General features: G+C 46.6%; 1 protein-coding gene across 1 annotated transcript in view; it reads left to right on the top strand.

The window, feature by feature from the left end:
* Positions 1-17,754, top strand: part of Mapre3 (microtubule associated protein RP/EB family member 3) — a 50,342-nt gene that overhangs the window by 21,237 nt on the left and 11,351 nt on the right. The gene's annotated exons all lie outside the window — the stretch shown is intronic.

The following is a 17,754-nucleotide window of genomic DNA, read 5'->3' as shown; positions in this document are numbered from 1 at the left end:
TCCTTAGTGTCCTCGGTCTCTTCCTGTCCAGAATCCTCCCTCCTAAAGTCGCCTCGGTGGTCTCTCTGGAAGGCCACCCTCTAGGCGTCCCCCTGTCTCACGCTCACAGCCAGCTTCTCAGACCCTAAATGCAGACAGTTAAAAATAGGTGCCACTTGCCATGTGCTGGTCAAGCTAGGCTGGTCACTTTGACCCTTTTATCCACCCGCGTGAGAACTGAGTTCCCACCCTTCACTATCAAAACCAGACACATACTTTGTGCCAACTCACTGGTAGAAATTGAATGTGTCGAAACTTTTCATTTTAATGATTTGGGGGAGTTAGAAGCTGTGCTGATCGCTGTACCTAGGAAAGAATGACAAATGGGGTGTTAATATTGAGAGTATTTATACAAAAGCTCTCGCTATACCTGTAGCGTATAATTTTAAAACTGAGGATGTAGCTTAATGCTGGAGTTTGCCTAGCATACTCAAAACCTTGGACTCAATCACCAACACTGGTTTCTTTTTTTTTTGTTTGTTTTGTTTTGTTTTGTTTTTAAGTAACTTTAGGTGCTAGAAAGACTGCTCTGTGGTTAAGAATCAAAAATACTCTTGTAGAAGACCCAATTTCTGTTCCCAGCACCCACACCAGGCAGCTCACAGTTGCCTATAAGTCAAGATCTATGGGACCCAGTGTTTCTACTCCAAGGGTGCCTGAATCCACACACACAGCACAACTTTTAAGTGCATTTTTAAAATTTATTTTAGGATTGAGGTCACTGTGTCATGACACATGTGTAGAGGTCAGAGAGCAACTTGTGGGAGTTGGTTCTCTCCTTCTACCTAGATCCTAGGGCTCAAACTCAGGTCATCAAGCTTGGTAGCAGACATCCTCACTCCTCAGTCTCTCTGTCCCTCTAAAAAGTGATTTGAAAGTAATTCTTTAGAGGAATCATAACACTTGATCTTGTTAAGAATTGTTCTTATACCTGGCAGTGGTGGCACACACCTTTAATCCCAGCACTCGAGAGGCACAGGCAGGTGGATCTCTGTGAGTTCGAGGTCAGCCTGGTCTACAAGAGCTAGTTCCGGGACAGGCTCCAAAGCTACACAGAGAAACCCTGTCTCAAACAACCAAAAAAAAAATTGACTTATTGTAAGAGTTGAGATGTGTGCGGGGAATAGAAGACAGGTCACCCAATAAGCACTATAAATCGACTTGGGCCATGCATCAAAATGAAAAGATAAATATTAGGCAACGCTACCCATTCCTGTCCTTGAATCCATACTTTGATTTTAATATACTGTGCCATAATCTTGAAAATGTTGCATAAGTCCCCACACTGGGACTGAATGGAAATTGATTGATATTACTCATCAGCATCCTCGTTAAGACTCTGTGTGGGCCGGCAGTGGGAAGACGGCTCAAAGCCTTCCACTTCCCCGTGTGGAGGCTGTCTGCAAACCGTTTCGTTTCTGCCCAGGAAAGCCAGGCGTCTGCTTTGTCCCCTGCACACATTGTACCTTCTCGTCCTTTTCACCATTCTGTTGTCTCTAGTGGGCTCCCCTCAGAGCGGCCGGAAGGAGCGCACAGCGCAGCTCCTCCTTGATTTTCCCTGGAGACACTGTGCTTGCTGCAGTAGAGGGCCTGGCCAAGTGTGGTGTTAGAAACTGATCCTCTGTACTCCTTTCTGGGCCCCTTCTAAACCGTCTGTGTGAGTCACTTCAGGCTGTCTAGTGTCAAAGTGACTGGGCATCCCACCAGATTACACCAGTCTCCTAGTCACAACCTAAGTCCTCTCTAAGATACAAGTTGTTCCCAGGGACGGAAGATCTTTGTCTAAGGGGAAAGTGCTGGGGTGACCAGGAGGAAGTGTGGGGCCTGCCTGACTTAGTGCAGCTTGCTGATGTCAGAGGTGGGCGTGGTGTGTGAGGGGCAGGAAGACAGACTCATCAGCAAACAGACTAACAATACAGATGTAAAGAGTGCCTCCAGAACACCCTCGAGCTAGTGCAGGATGGTAGGCGCTGTCCAACATTTCAGCCTACTTTTGTTTTTGCCGCTGGAAGGAAATGGAATGCATTCTGGCCATGGTGACTATTTGGAGGTCAGCAACATGACTCTGGATAAAGGCATCTGCAACTGTCTTAGTTACTGTTACTGTGACAAAAACCACGACCAAAATATAAGTTGAGGAGGAAGTGTTTATTTGGCTTACCCTGCCATATCACTGTTCATCATTGAAGGAAGTCAGGACAGGAACTCAAACAGGACAGGAACCTGGAGGCAGGAGCTGATGCAGAGGCTATGGAGGGTGCTGCTTACTGGCTGTTCCTCATGGCTTGCTCAACCTGCTTTCTTAAGGAACTCAGGACCACCAGCCCAGGTGACACACCCACAATGGACTGGGTCCTCCCCCATCTTTTGGAAGAACTTTCTCATTTAAAGTTCTCTCCTTTCAAATAACTAGTTTGTGTGTCAAGCTGACATAAGACTAGCCAGCACAGCAACCAAACCTGACTATCTGAATTCAATTCCACGACCCACATGATGGAAGGAAAGAACCTATTCCATCAAGTTTGTCCTCTGCCACAAGCTTGCGATGGTGCACATGCACACACACACACACACACACACACACACACAAACCAATAAATAAATGCAATTTTAAAATGTATTGTTTGTTGTGTGCCATGTTCCAAGGAAACTAACATAGCTCACAGTGGTAGTTTCTCAGGTTTTTAGGCCTAACAACTTTCTGAAGGTCACAGGGTCCTGAGGACACTGTCTACAGTTACTTCCCAGGCACAGAGCTGCCAGAGATTCAGTTTAACATAGTGAGGACATGCTTCTTCACATACTGTGGTGCCTTGGAAACCAGGAAAGTAATCAGTGCTTGCTTTCTGAGCATGAGTCGAGAGCACCTAGAGTTGGGAGAGGCTAAGGAATGATGTGTCGTCCACACTGGCTAGTTCGTGCCTCTCCACCATCATCATGACCAGAATATCAATCCCAGCTGAAAAGGATGCTACTCCACCGGACAGTGTCAGAAATTCTCTGGTGTAGTTTCACTCTTCAGTTGCCTTTCTAGATTCTGTAATGTCTACCACTTCTGTTCAAATCCGTCACAGCAACCAGACTCCACGTTGTGCTGTCTTCCGGTTTTCCAAGTCTGTAGATTAGTGTGCATTGGTGAGTTAAGTCAGTGCTGCCTGGTGGCGCATGGGAGCTATAGCAGCCATATTTGTAGTACACAGTTTCTCCTGACAGGTGGCCTTGTGCATAACAAGTAAATACTCCTTAGTAGGGACTTAACAGGCACTGGCTCTAAGGGCCAATTACGGAAAATTGTACCTTGGCGGGCCAGATGATCTCAGTCACAATGACTCAACTCTACTGTTGCCAAATGATAGCAGTTGCCCACTATGGGTAAATGAGTGGGTGTGTCTGTGTGCCCATAGAACTGCTAAAGAGAAGCAGAGAGTGCTAGCTGCTTGTGAGTCATGGCCCCAGAGGGAGCTCTTTCCTGGCTTTGCCACAGGCCTCTTAAATATTGGCGTGAAGCTTACACCTTTAAACTGGATTCCATCTGCCTCTCAAAAGTCTGGGAATCTGAAAATGGCATGCCCGAGGCTGAGACTGGACAGCAGCCACATGGTAGCTCACACCTGCCTGTAACTCCAGCTCCTGGGATGTGGTACCCTCACACAGACATCCATGCAGGCAAAACACCAATGCACATGAAAACAGATTTAGGGGGAGGGCATCAAGACAGGGTTTCTTTGTGTGGTCCTGACTGTCCTGAAACTCACTCCATAGACCAGGCTGGCCTCAAATTTAGGAATCTGTCTGCCTCTGCTTCCTAAGCACTGTAATTAAAGGTGTGTGCCATCACCACCCAGCCGAAAATATGTCCTTAAAATAAAAAGAAAGGGAGAAAGGAAAGAAGACAAAAATTGAGTGCCTTCTTGAGGAATGGTGGGATGTGTCTGAAAACCCAGCAGGCAGCTGGGTTCCTCATGGATAAATTGTTTTCCCTGGGTCTTACTGGTACAATTAGAGTATCAAAATAAATTATATCAATGTGTTATAGATACACAGATAGAATAACAGTCTCCATGGTTACAGCAATCTTAATAAATGGGAAGCCAAAGCCCTTTCTAGGTTGTGGATTAGGGGGAAAGAGTCAAGCCAGGTGGGGTGGCATCCGCCTTTGATCCCAGCACTAAGGAGGTAGAGACAGTGGCTGGGTGGAGACAGGGCAGGTGCAAGCAGAGCTCTGTGAGTTCAAGGTCAGCCTGGTCTACAGAATGAATTTAAGGACAGCCAGAGCTTCACAGAGAAACCTTTTCTCGGAAAGAAAAAAAAAATGTGATTGTCGAGCAAACTAGAGGGAGGGCAGCGTCGGGCCTTTTCACACCCTGAGCCTCTTGCTAGAGGGTAATGTGCAGGAGAAAAGCTCTCCTGGTGAGGCCCATGAGGCTCCTGGAGACCACTGACATCCAGGTCGCAGAAGACAGAGGACAGTAGAAACACAGTGGGAACCGTAAGCCTTCCTGGCCTGGTCTTCCTGCTGTCCCCACTGTACTTCTGTACTTCTTGTTAACATGCTTGATCTTCAAACCTGGAGGTCCAAAGCCAGGAACTCTAGAGTCCTTGGGCAGCTCTGAGAAGACAGGAGCTTTCTTCTGTAGTGATATTTTGTTTGTGTTTTAACAAATAAAGCTTGCTTGAAGAGTCAGAGTGCAGAACTAAGCCACTAGAGGCCAAGCAGTTGTGGCACACACCTTTAATCTCAGGACTGGGGGACAGATGGATCTCTGTTAGTTCAAGGCCACCTGGGCTACATGAAAATGATTTAGTCTAAAAGAGAAACAGAGCTCACACAAAGGTGACCCCAGTGCTTGGGATCGCATGCCTTTAATCCCAGCACTAAGGAGGTAGAGACAGTGACTGGGCAGAGAGAGGAATATAAGGCGGGAGGAGACAGGAGCTCAAGGCAGTCTGAGGAGCAGTGCAGTCTGAGGCAGTCAGTTTGAGGGACACAGTCTGAGGACAGGATCGCCCCTTTGGTCTGAGCATTGGTAGAGGTAAGAACTCTCTAGGGCTGGCCGCTCTGCTTCTCTGATCTTCAGGCAAGCTTTTTTTGTTAAAACACAAAACATCACTACATTCTCCAGTAGCAAAGGACACAGACACATAGAATACTTCTCTTTCTTTCTTTTTTTCTTTTGGTTTATCTTTTGATTTTTCCAGACAGGGTTTCTCTGTATAGTCCTGGAACTTGCACTCTGCAGACCAGGCTGACTTCAAACTCAGAGATCCCCTTGCCTCTGCTTCCCAAATGCTGGGATTAAAGGCATGTGCTACCACCACCCCATTATTGTAGAAAAAATTTAAAATCCAGATAAGACTAAAGTAAAAATCCCCTATAGCTTCACCATAGACAGAACTATTGAGATTATAGAGTGTGTATCCTTATATTATTCTTCTGAGCCTGTTTGTTGTCTAGTTCAGTAATCCATACCCTTAAAGTGTGTTAGAAGCTTCTTCACCTGTCTTTTCAGGACTTTAAAAAACATTTTAATATTTATCGGGTGGCATACACATACCACAGTATAAATGTGAGGAGGTCAGTAGACTTTCAGAAGTCGGTTCTCTCTTTCTACCAGGGGTGTCCTAAAGAACAAACTCAGGCTATAAGGTCAGGAGGCAAGTGCCTTTACCTGCCAAGCCTCTTCAGCCCGTCAGGACTGTTTTGTGGATTTTTTTTGAGATTTATTTTTTACTCATAGTAATGCGTAATAAATATATAGTCTGTTTGTGTACATGTGGTACCCAAGGAGACCAGAAGATGATGGTGGATTTCCTAGACTTTGAGTTACAGACAGTTGTGAGCTGTCTGCTGTGGGTGCTGGGGACCAAGCTCTGGTCACCTGAACAAGCAGCTAGCCATCTCTCTAGCCCCCAGCGTGGTCTCAGTGCAAGGAATAGCAAGCTCTGTTAGAGGTCTTAAGCAAGGGTGTGTGTGTGTGATGTGTATGGTGTATGTGGTATGTGTGGGGGCATATGTGTGATGTGTGTGTGGTGTGATATGTGTGGTGTGTGTGTGATGTGTGTGGTGTGTGTGTGATGTGTGTGGTGTCTGTGTGTGAGTATATGAGTTGTGTATGTGGTGTGCGATGTGTGTGTGGTGTGTGTGTGTATGTGGTGTGTGTGTGGCATGTGTATGTGGTGTGTGTGTATATTTATGTGGTGTGTATGTATGTGGTGTGTGTGTGTGTGTATATGGTGCGTGTGTGTATATTTATGTGGTGTGTATGTATGTGGTATGTGTGTGTGTGTGTGTGTGTGGTATGTGTGTGTGTGTGTGTGTGTGTGTGTGTGTGTGTATGGTGCGTGTGACTGCGTGTGTTGGAGGTTGTTTTGCTCACATAATGGAATCTGGAAGAAGGAAGTTCAGGGTGGTGAAAGCCGAAGGACCTGCCAGCTCCTTTAGGCTGCTCTGCTCCCTCCTGGTCTCAAGGTGACTCGGCTCTAAGGGAGCCTGGGGAAGCAAGGGTCTCCTTTCCTGGCCTCTGGACAGGCAGGAAAGAAAGATGGGTGTTGACTCCACAGCTCCCAGTGCTGAAGCGTCAGCACATACATCTGGAATAGTTCTCTTTCGTCGTGTAGCTGAGATGTACTGTGATGTGTTTAACCATTTGTAATTGAGCGTTTCTCCTGCTAGCTTTTCGTGGTTATAGATAGGCTTATGCCTACAACCGGGTATGGCGGGGCATCTTTATAAACTCGTCACTCTAGAGGTGGAGGCAAGAAAGGGGGTGAGGAATTCAAAGCCAGTCTCGGCTACATACTCAAGGCCATCAGGAACCATAAGAAATCATGTTTTGAAACAAATAAATAAATACATGCCTAAAGTGTGGACATATCCATTGATTTATTGTAGAATTCCTAGAAATGGACTTCAGGTCAAAGGGTATATTGGAAATGTAAAGGCATTTGATTTTTCTCTTCTTTCTTTTTTTCTTTCTTTAATCCTTCCTTCCTTCCTTCCTTCCTTCCTTCCTTCCTTCCTTCCTTCCTTCCTTTCACCAATATGCCCTCCAGAAAAGGCGAGAGTGGGCCGGTGAGCTGGCTCAGCTGGTAAAGGCACTTCTGCCAGACATGATGGCCTGGATTTGAGCCCTGAGATACCACACACGGGGTGGGTCCAGAACTGACTCTTGGTAATTGTTCTTTGAACTACACACAAACACACACACATACACACACTATGGCTCATGCACCCATAACAAATGCACAAACAGAATAAATACAACATTTTGAAAGGTGAGGGCATACTATTGCTCTTACCAGTTGTGTTTAAGAGCCATTTCCTCATACGCCCCAGCAGTAGATATTTTAATTTTGTCATTAAGTCCTATGACTGCTATCCATAGATTCATTTTGCCTTAGTCCTGACCACACTCTGAACTGCCCACTGGCAGAGCCAGGGACCTTGGAAGACCTGGGCCAGTCCTCCCTCCAGCCTTTTGCCATCTGGAAGTGGGCTGCAGACTCACCGTGTGGCTTCACAAGCCCACCTGTCCCTGTGCTGGAAACCCTTGTTTTCTGTTTTGGAATTGGGCCACATATGTGGAATTTCTTTCTACACAGCCTTGGCTAGGCTCAAACTCCCTTTGTAGACCAGGCTGGCCTCAAGTCTCAGCAGTCCTCCTGCCTCTGCCTCCAGAGCGCTGGGTGTGCAGGGCTCATGCTAACGTATCCCACTCTGAAGTCTTTTCTGCTCTCTCATCTGAGACCTCAGTCAAAGCCATCTGACTTGTCTAGATTTGGCTGTACCTGGGATCTGGCCTAATTAGAAATAACTGCCCCCATATCCTGTCACAGCTCCTCAAGAAGGGACCCGACAGGTTTCTGACCTTGTCTGTGACAGAGAACTGGGTGTAGCTCAGTGGGGTAACTCATGCTTTGTGTGTGTGAAGCAAGGAGCAGGGCAGCAGGGTGGCTGTGTGGGAGAACAGACAATGTGGCCTTACTCCTGACAGACGGCTGAGAAGATGGTGTCAGTAGATTCCAGGTCTGTTTTAATCATATTGTGTTGTGACGTGCTGCGGTTTCCTGGGAAGCAGTCAAAAGAAAAAGTTACCCCAGGCATCACCGCTGTTCAAAATGCCTACTACCTAGTAAGCACTTAGCCACTGTGTAGTCGTCCAGGGCGGAATCAGCCACCCCATGCTGCAAGGCTTTGGTGCAGTGCCCATGGTGGACCGCTGTGCCCACAGCTGCTCTATGATGTCCACACCTGTTGGAGTCATCATCCTGAGTCAGCAGAGGAGGAGTGGGAAACAAGCAAGGCAGCTACATCACACGCCAGCACTGTACCGCACCACTCTTGAAAGAACATTCCAGAATCCTGATATGGGGAAGGGGGTGACAAGGATTCCATTTTAATGGTCCTTCAGGACCTTACCCAGACCTAAGGGCGACTCTAGAGTGTGAGAGGTGCCGTCTTATGGAACACGGGTTCTTCAGATGCCTTCTTGGGTGTGATTTTGCTCCTTGTTCATGATTACCACCACTGGAGAAGAGGAAAGAAAACTAAAATCCATGAAGCAGCTCTTGGGAGTCCAGCTAAAGCCAGGACTGGCGCCATGTCCCATCACTACTGTCTTAACTCCGAGCTCATGGCTTCTTCCCAAACCCCTCACTGACTCCACTGTTGACTGTTGCTTCATGCCACACACAACTCTAGCTATCACAGCCTTCAGTCTCCTCCTTCCTACCTCAGTAGCCCATTCCTGGCCTGATGTTAGGCGTCCTAAGATTCTCTTGCAGTCAGAATTGCATTTAATAACCTCTAACCTGTAACCATTACTAACCCAGACTGGCCAAAGTCAAGTCCTATATGACTACCACACTACCTGAACTTTGACCTTCATAAAGTCTGTTGACTTTATGTTTGACTTATGTTATATAAAGTTGAGTTTGTATCCTAAATTAGCCATTTACACTCTCTTTTCCCTGAGTCGTCTGCACCTATGTCCTTGATTGACAACCCCATGATGGCTGAAAGGCACTGTATTATATAGTAAGAACTGTCTTGGAGAGGCCGCCGTCGTCCAGGGCACTGGCAGTCCTGAGAGGCAGAGCAAGTGGGGTATGTGGAGTTTTTCTTACAGCTTTTCTTTCCTTTTTAAAGATTTATTTATTTTTATTTCCTGTGCACTGGCATTTTGCCTGTATGTATGTATGTTTGACATCAGATTCCCATGGAACTGGAGTTATAGACAGCTGTGAGCTGCCATGTGGATGCTGGGAATTGAACCAATGCTCTGGAAGAACAGTCAGCGCTCTTAACCACTGAGCCATCTCTGCGGCCCCCTCTTATTGTTGGTTGTTTTTACTCTTTGCTTTTTGGGGGGCCTACTACTCAGCTCCAAAAATAAATACATACCAGAGTCTTATTATTAATTATGAATGCTCAGCCTTAGCTTGGCTTATTTTTAGCCAGCTTATTTTAAACTATCTCATCTATTTTTTTGCCTCTGGGTTTTTTCATTTTCTTCTGTGTATCTTAACTTTCACTCTTACTCCATGGCTGGCCCCTTGTGTCCTCCTCTCCTTGGTCTTACTCCTTCTTCTCTCTTGCTTCTTTATCCCTCTTTTTCTCCTTCTGTTTATTCTGTCTGTCTGCCAGCCCCGCCTATCCTTTCTCCAGCCTTCCTGTTGACTGTTCAGCTCTTTATTAGACCAATCAGGTGTTTTAGACAGGCAAAGTATCATAGCTTCACAGAGTTAAACAAATGCAGCATAAAAGAATGCAATGCTTCTTTGCGTCATTAAACAGATGAGATGTTCCACAGCATAAACAGATGTAACACATCTTAATATTCTACAGCACCCTCACACGGCTTTTCTTCCCATGCACCACACTGCCTGTCTGCGTAGCTGAGTGTAGCAGAATATTCCTAGGTGCGTGCACCACACCACGGGGCTGTCCGGAATATCCTTAGGTGCGTACACCACCCCACAAGGCTGTCCGGGATATTCCTAGGTACATACACACCCCACAAGGCTGTCTGGAATATCCCTAGGTGCGTACACCACCCCACAAGACTGTCCTTGGTGGTTTTCAGTCAGAGATTGTCCTCTGAGTTCTGCACTCCCTACTCACATCAGCACCTTGGGAAAACCCACATCATTTTCTTTTTCTGAACAAGTCCTTCCCATTTAAACTTTTTTTCCGTAGACAAAAATTTAAGAGGGGAGTATCTTGGGCAAGCTTCAGCTTCTGCTTGGTCCCCTGATAATTTGTGTTTTTCTGTTGGTATCAAATTCCCCCTTTTCTCAGTATAGCGGGACATTCTGCTTGTTTAAACAATTGCTCTCTGTGAACCTTCAAAACCTTCAATAAGTCTAGTGTCATGTTCTTCAAATAAAACTCATAGACTAGTGAGTAAAAAATAAAATTAAGTATTGTGGATATGTCCAAGATCAATACAGATTTGCCTCAGGAGGCGTGACTTGTGAAAATTCATCAGGATTCCCAGATGTTAGATATGCATGACCATGCAGATTTTCAGATGTTAGACATGCATGATCACACAGACTTCCAAGTGTTCACTAGGTATTACCATCTCTCAAATACTACAGCCAGAAACAGTTCACAGAAGAGTAAATGTGTGGGGGCAATAAACATGAAAATAAGTAAACCTTTACCAGTCACCAAAAAATAATAATTAAAAGAACAAAAAAGTATCAATTTTATTAAATCAACCCATTGAAAAATAATAATACTCAGTGCCTGGGCCTGATTTTATCAGGAATATTTAAAATTATACTGTTTAGTTCAGGGGTCTTGGATATGAACAAATTGTTTTGAGAAACACCTTGGAACAGTTCAGAGGACCAAGTGACAACTCAAATTCTTAGGGCTGGATCTACTGACGTTCAGAATGATCTGCCTCTCAATTTCTACACAAACTTGTACAATACCCTGTTGTGTCAGAACAAAGAGGGACTAAAACAGCCCAAAGCATAATCGAGGAGGTTTGTGTGCTTTTTAAAAGACCCTAACACTCCTAGCAAAGCCTGCCACTAGGTGGGGTTATAGATTTGCCCAGAGCCCTGCAACCCTAAATCGCTGCCTCCTCATTAGAACCAAAAGAAAAACAGTCTCTAGTTTTTTTGCTTTGGTTGTTGTTTTGGAGACTTCCTGGGATTGGATTGGTTGGTTGTTTTTTAGATAAGGTCTCACATAGCTCACGCTAACAAACTCACTCTGTTTTGAGCTCCTAATCTCTCTGTCTCTGAAGTACCGTGATTACCCGAGTGTCACCACTCCCAGCTTGTAGTTTAATTAATCATATATGTGATGATCGGTTTTAATTGTCAACTTGGCACAGCCTAGAATTACCTGGGAAGAGTGCCTCAGTGAGGGATTATCTAGATGGAGCTGGCCTGTGGGCGTCTGTAGGGTTTGTCTTGATTACCTAAGGAGGCCGGACCTAGGCTCTGAACTGTCTGAGAGAAAGAAATCAGGCTGAGCACAAACAAGTTTGCATCCACTCAGTTTCTGTCCTGGACTGGGTGTAACTAGCTGTTTCCAGTAACTAGGGCCTTGACTTCCCTGCAGTGTTAGGCTATGGCCTGCAACCATGAGCCAAATAAGCCTTCTTCTTTTAAGTTGCTTTTGCCCAGGTGTCTTATCACAGCCACAGGGAACAACACGAAGATAACGTAACAAATGTAATGTAATGACCTGGTGTTAGTAATTGTCATATAGCCTGTACGTGAGGAAGCTGGGGGTATCCGGATGAGGACAACTGAGAACTCTGTTTTTATTTGAATTTCAAGACTCAAATCACTTTAAAATAAAAAACTTGCAAAACTTGGAGCAGTCCTTGGAATCAATTCTTTTCGGTATTTCATAGGAAAGACGATATAAGGGGCTGGAGAGATGGCTCAATGGTTAAGAGCACTGGCTGCTCTTCCAGAGGTCCTGAGTTCAATTCGCAGCAACCACATGGTGGCCCACAATCGTCTGTAATGAGATCTGGCGCCCTCCTCTGGCGTGCTGGCATACATGGAAGCAGAATGTTGTATACATAGTAAATAAATAAATCTAAAAAAATAGAAAGAAAAAAGAAAAGATGATATAAAACAAGAGCTCTGGAAGTTGTCCCTGGAGTTAGGTTACTAATGCTGTGGCTCGATGGTTTCTCTTCAGAAATGGTATTGCTGTTCTAACTATGGTGTTGTTGCCAAGACTTTGTATTGTTGCAAACATATTGTATTCACAAGAAAATAATCTTTGGCGAATGTCCGCCTTGACCCTGGCATCCAGAGCCGCTGGTGATGTGGCTTTTGCCTTCCTTTAGTCGTGCCCTTTGCCCACACGTGCATTCTAGGTAGGTTTTGCTGTCCTCTCTCTTCCCCCATTCATTTCCCTTCCTCCTCACTCAGTTCAAACTCTGCTTTTCCTGCAGAACCTCTTAACAAGAAAAGGAGAGCAGCTTACTCAGCTGAGTGTGTCTCCTTTGGTCATTTCTCTCACTTCTCTCCAGCACCAGCCTGGGTCTCATGGCTTCCTGTAGGCCGCATGCCTTGCCCAGTAGCTGGCATGGAGCCCTGTGTGTGGAGCACATGGTTCCACTGCGGTGGGCGGACTGGAGAGTGAAGAGCAGAGCGGTCTCTACAGTGTCCTGGAAACCCCTTGTTTCTCCTTACCACCTTACATAACTTTCTTTAAAACTAGAAGTCAGAAGGGCTTCCAGTGAGCCATACAACTAAACCAAACACTAAGTTAATCCTGAAAACATTAGTTTCTGGGCTGGAGAGATGGCTCAGTAGTTAGGAATGCTTGAGGACCCCAATTGGGTTCCTAGCATCCATAGCAGGTTGTTCATGGCCTCCTGCAGCTGCAGCCCCAGAGCATCTGATACCCTCTTCAGACCTCCCAGGTACCTGCCTGCACACGAGCATCATACACAGACACACACATACACATAAATAAAAATATTTTTTTAAAAAAAATTTCTTCCTAAATATCCAACTTCATGTAGATTTTATTAACATTTCCCCGCATTCTTTGGGGTACTGGCAATTAAAACCAAAAATTCCAGTCTTGATCCCATGTTTTAAGCATGGGGGATATGCCCCCACTCCTATGTTTCCTTGCACATAAGATCTAGAACTGACTTGGGCGGGTAGACCATGGGTTCTGAAGGAATGTGGGACCTACCAAGCCACAGAGAACAAGTCTATGTTTAATCTATATGACACTTAAAATTTTAACTACAGGAACCTGATCTCACCTCTCTACAGACTGCCAGTCCCTTGTCTGCCACAGGCACAAGTGATCTTGATGACAAACTCCTGAATTCCTTCCTTACCATTCCTCTGGCTGGGACTTCCCAGTCACTTGGAGGTCCAGCCTCCATCCTCACGCAGACAGAATGACTCAGGACTCCTTCTCTCCTTCTTATGCGCACTAATGACCACTCCATTAAGTTCTGGTCATGTCATTAACTGGACTGCCACCCTCCTCCTGGAACCAGCCCCTCCCTGGCTCCTTAGACTTGCCCACCTGGCCTGGCTGCCTCTGATTTGATGGCACACCCTAACATTCCTCCAGGATTTAGTCACTGGTCTCATGCTCACCTTGTCAAATAAAAGTGACAGTAAACACACTTTCCATACCCCAGGTTCCCTGTGTTCGTTGCTCTCTGACATCCTGTCATCTTTACAGGCCCAGACCAGGGATCCCTTCCCCCAGAATTGCCTGCCTACTGAGCCCACTCATCCTTTTCAGGCCACTGGGGTGCCTGGAAGCCAGGTGTGCTGTTCTAGTGTTGAGGTCCCTCGTTCTTTATGAATGACTTTATGTCTTCAGCCAAACAAAAGACTCCTTAAAGACAAGACCTGGCCTGGTGATGTTGGGACTGCAAGCTGCCTCACTGTTTTGAACACATGAGTCAGTGGTCAGCAAATACTTGTTGGATGAAAGTAAGGCTGTTGAAATGGTATGCCAGAGAGAGACAGACAGACAGATGAAACCTCTAGAATTCCTTCCCTGCTCTTCTTACTCAGAGGGTGGAAGCCGAGTGTGGCATTCTGCACTGCAGCTGTGCAAACATCAACCCTTCTTCCAGTCAGTGTGATGGTTTGGAAAGAGTTATCTGCAGTCAGGAGGCCTGGGCTCAGCCCTCACTTGACCAGTAGATAATCATGAACATGGGAAATTACTTGAATCCAGAGCCTTCACTTCCTCATATGCAGAACTGAGTTGGTGATTAAAGGCTTTGGTGGGGAAATGCTCTGACCTCCATGAGTGATGCTCCCAGTAGGTATGTCAGGGCCTGTGATAGGCCAGAAGAGAGGCTCCAGGAAGGTAGGCGGGTGTTCTGGGACCTCGCCAGTGTACATCCTTAAGGAGGGATCTGTCTCCATCTGGGGTTAATCCTGTAAGGTGGGCAGGGAGGATGGAGTGCTGGGTTCCATTGATCAGATGGACAGAGGACAGAGACTCAAACAACACTGAATCCTAAGTTTATTCTGAACAGCTTTATGGCTTGTAGGTGGATAGAAAGGCTGGAGGATAAATGAGCAGTCTGTGCTCTGTCAAAAGGGTAAAACTGGAGGATTCTAAGGGGACGCTAAATGGGGGAAAGGAAGGAGAAAACAGTGAAAGTGTCGAACCACGGCCAGAGGAAACAATCAATTCATGAAATCCAACATTTGGAGAAGGCCAAGAACTTAACACTGTTCTGTATTACCACAGTAAACTTTCAGATCAGAAGACATGCAGTTCTACTTTTTGATTTTGGGGGTTTTTTTAGTGTGTGTGTGTGTGTGTGTGTGTGTGTGTGTGTGTGTGTGTGTTCATGTGCATGTGTGCCGTGGTGTATATGTAGAAATCAGAGGATAATTTGGAAGAGTTGGTTCTTTCCTTCCACCACGTGAGTCCCAGGGATTGAACTCAGGTCATCAGGCTTTGCTGCAAGCACCTTGACTCACTGAACCATGTCGGAAGTCCAGATGTAGTTTTAAAAGAACATAAAGTAATATGGTTTGTATGTGTCCGCGGAGACATGGACAGGCTTTGGGAGCATGGAGAGCCACAAAGGAGACGCCAGACCCAATAGGTTTCTGGAAACAGGAATGTTCTCCCAACATGTCCCAGCAGCTCCTGCAGCTCCATTCACTGTCCTTGGGCCATCTGCAATGGGCCAGCTCTCTGTTCCCCTGGACATGAGGGGGAGAGACGCTCCTGAAACCATCCTGCAATCCTTCTCTGAGTAACCTGGGGAACTGTGTTGTCTGCTGCTGAGGAAAAGACTTCAGTCTCTGCTGAGAGTCCCAAGGCTACTGTGTGAGTAGCCAGATACCAAGTTGGCATTTCCTCTCTCCTTGTAACCAACAGCACTTCCTTGGAGTAAACACATAAAAACCAGAACAGAAAACCATCTTTCTCAGCCCTCTACCATCTGAACCCTGCACTCTGGTGATGCCTCTTTTACCACTTAGCATCTGTTTCATACAGGCTTCTAGGCCCACTCTAACTGAAGGAAGAGAAGGGTACCCAGCTCCCAGGACACCTCTGCTTCCTGCCGAGATCCTTGGCAGCCAGGCAGCAGAGAAGCAAAAACCAAGTCCGTCCCTGACCTCTGCCTGCTCAGGACCCTGAGTCGGAAAAAGGAGTTGGATATATTGATGGTTCTCAGAGTTGCTCAGCTGCCAAGGTGATGCAGCCTTCGGTCCTCACAGCAGTGCCTCCTCCTTCTCCTCAAACAGCCCTGCACTCAGTATTGTCACAAATCTGGTTCTTCAGTCATGAAAGCTGGGCCTCCTCCCTGGGCTGTCCAGGAAGGAAGATGCTTTTCTTGCTGCACACATCCTCACTGCACCACATCCTCACTGGACAGCATCCTCACTGGACAGCATCCTCACTACACCACATCCTCACTGCACCACATCCTCACTGCACCAGATCCTCACTGCACCACACCCTCACTACACCACATCCTCACTGCACCGCATCCTCACTGCACCACATCCTCACTGCACCACACCCTCACTGGACCACATCCTCACTGCACCACACCCTCACTGCATCACATCCTCACTGCACCACATCCTCACTGCACCACATCCTCACTGCACCACATCCTCACTGCACCACATCCTCACTGCACCACATCTTCACTACACCACATCCTCACTACACTACATCCTCCCTGTACTGGACCACATCCTCACTGGATCACATCCTCACTGCACCACATCCTCACTGCACCACATTCTCACTGGACCACATCCTCACTGCACCACATCCTCACTGCACCACATCCTCACTGCACCACATCCTCACTACGCCACATCCTCACTACGCCACATCCTCACTACACCACATCCTCACTACACTACATCCTCACTACACTACATCCTCCCTGTACTGCACCACATCCTCACTGGACCACATCCTCACTGCACCACATTCTCACTGGACCACATCCTCACTGCACCACATTCTCACTGAACCACATCCTCACTGCACCACATCCTCACTGCACCACATCCTCACTGCACCACATCCTCACTGCACCACATCCTCCCTGCACCACATACTCTCTGCACCACATCCTCCCTGCACCACATCCTCACTACACCACATCCTCACTACACCACATCCTCCCTGCACCACATCCTCCCTGTACTGTACCACATCCTCACTGGACCACATCCTCACTGCACCACATTCTCACTGCATAACATTCTCCTTGGTTTGATGATGGGTTCATGGAGTTTTGTTGGCATAACATATGTTAATGGGGCTGGAGAAATGGCTCAGTGGTTAAGAGCATTTGCTGCTCCTACAAAGGATCCCAGTTCAGCTCCCAGAACTGGCATGACAACTCACAACAGACTGTAACTCCAGTTCCAAGGAAATTGACAGTCTTCTGGTCTCCCCTAGCACCAGGCATGCACATGGTGCACAGACTTACATGCAGGCAAAACATATCACCCACATAAAATTTAAAAAGACCTTGTCTCAAAAAGTAAAAACATGGCCTAGTGTGGTGATGCACACCTCTAATGCATTTAATCCCAGCACTCAGGAGGCAGAGGCAGGTAGATCTCTGAGTTCCAGGCCAGCCCGGTCTATAGAGCAAGTTCCAGGACAGCTGGGGCTACACAGAGAAACCCTGTCTTGGGGGTGAGGGAGATAGATATCCAGAGAAAAGCCTTTAAAAGAAATGGTTGTCTTTCTCCCTGCCCACTCAGATGAGCCTTACTAAAAGGGCTACTTTTGGCAATAAGAGCTATTTCTGCATGCCTAGCTCTCCCTTAACCCTTTGAATTATGATCAGATAGAGCACACTCACTGTGACTCCCCCAGAGACACCATTCCCTTGACAGTGACCAGCCCATGGAAACATCTGTACAAATTCAAATTCTGTTTGACAAGACCCATTACCCAGCACTGAGACCTCAACAGGGCTCATGGCAGTGAAAAAACTTGGCTGTTTAGGAATGTTGTGAGGATAGACTTCTGAAGAAGCCCTGGTCCCTGTGTGCCTCTGTCACTACACAGATTTTATACTGGATCTGCCAGAGTGGGTGCGCATGTGTCCCCTGGTAAAACCCTTAAACCACTCACCTGCCCACCTCTGCTTTGACTGATGCAGGTTTTTTGCCAGTGAGCATCTCTGTGAGTCAGGTCTTCACTCAGCCATGAGAAGAAGGTGATTGGCTAGGCATGTC

Source organism: Myodes glareolus, chromosome 6, assembly GCF_982192425.1.
Source record: "Myodes glareolus chromosome 6, mMyoGla1.1, whole genome shotgun sequence".
Taxonomy (NCBI): domain Eukaryota; kingdom Metazoa; phylum Chordata; class Mammalia; order Rodentia; family Cricetidae; genus Myodes; species Myodes glareolus.
Note: the sequence above shows the minus strand (reverse complement) of the source record. Positions and strands in the feature narration are given on the sequence as shown.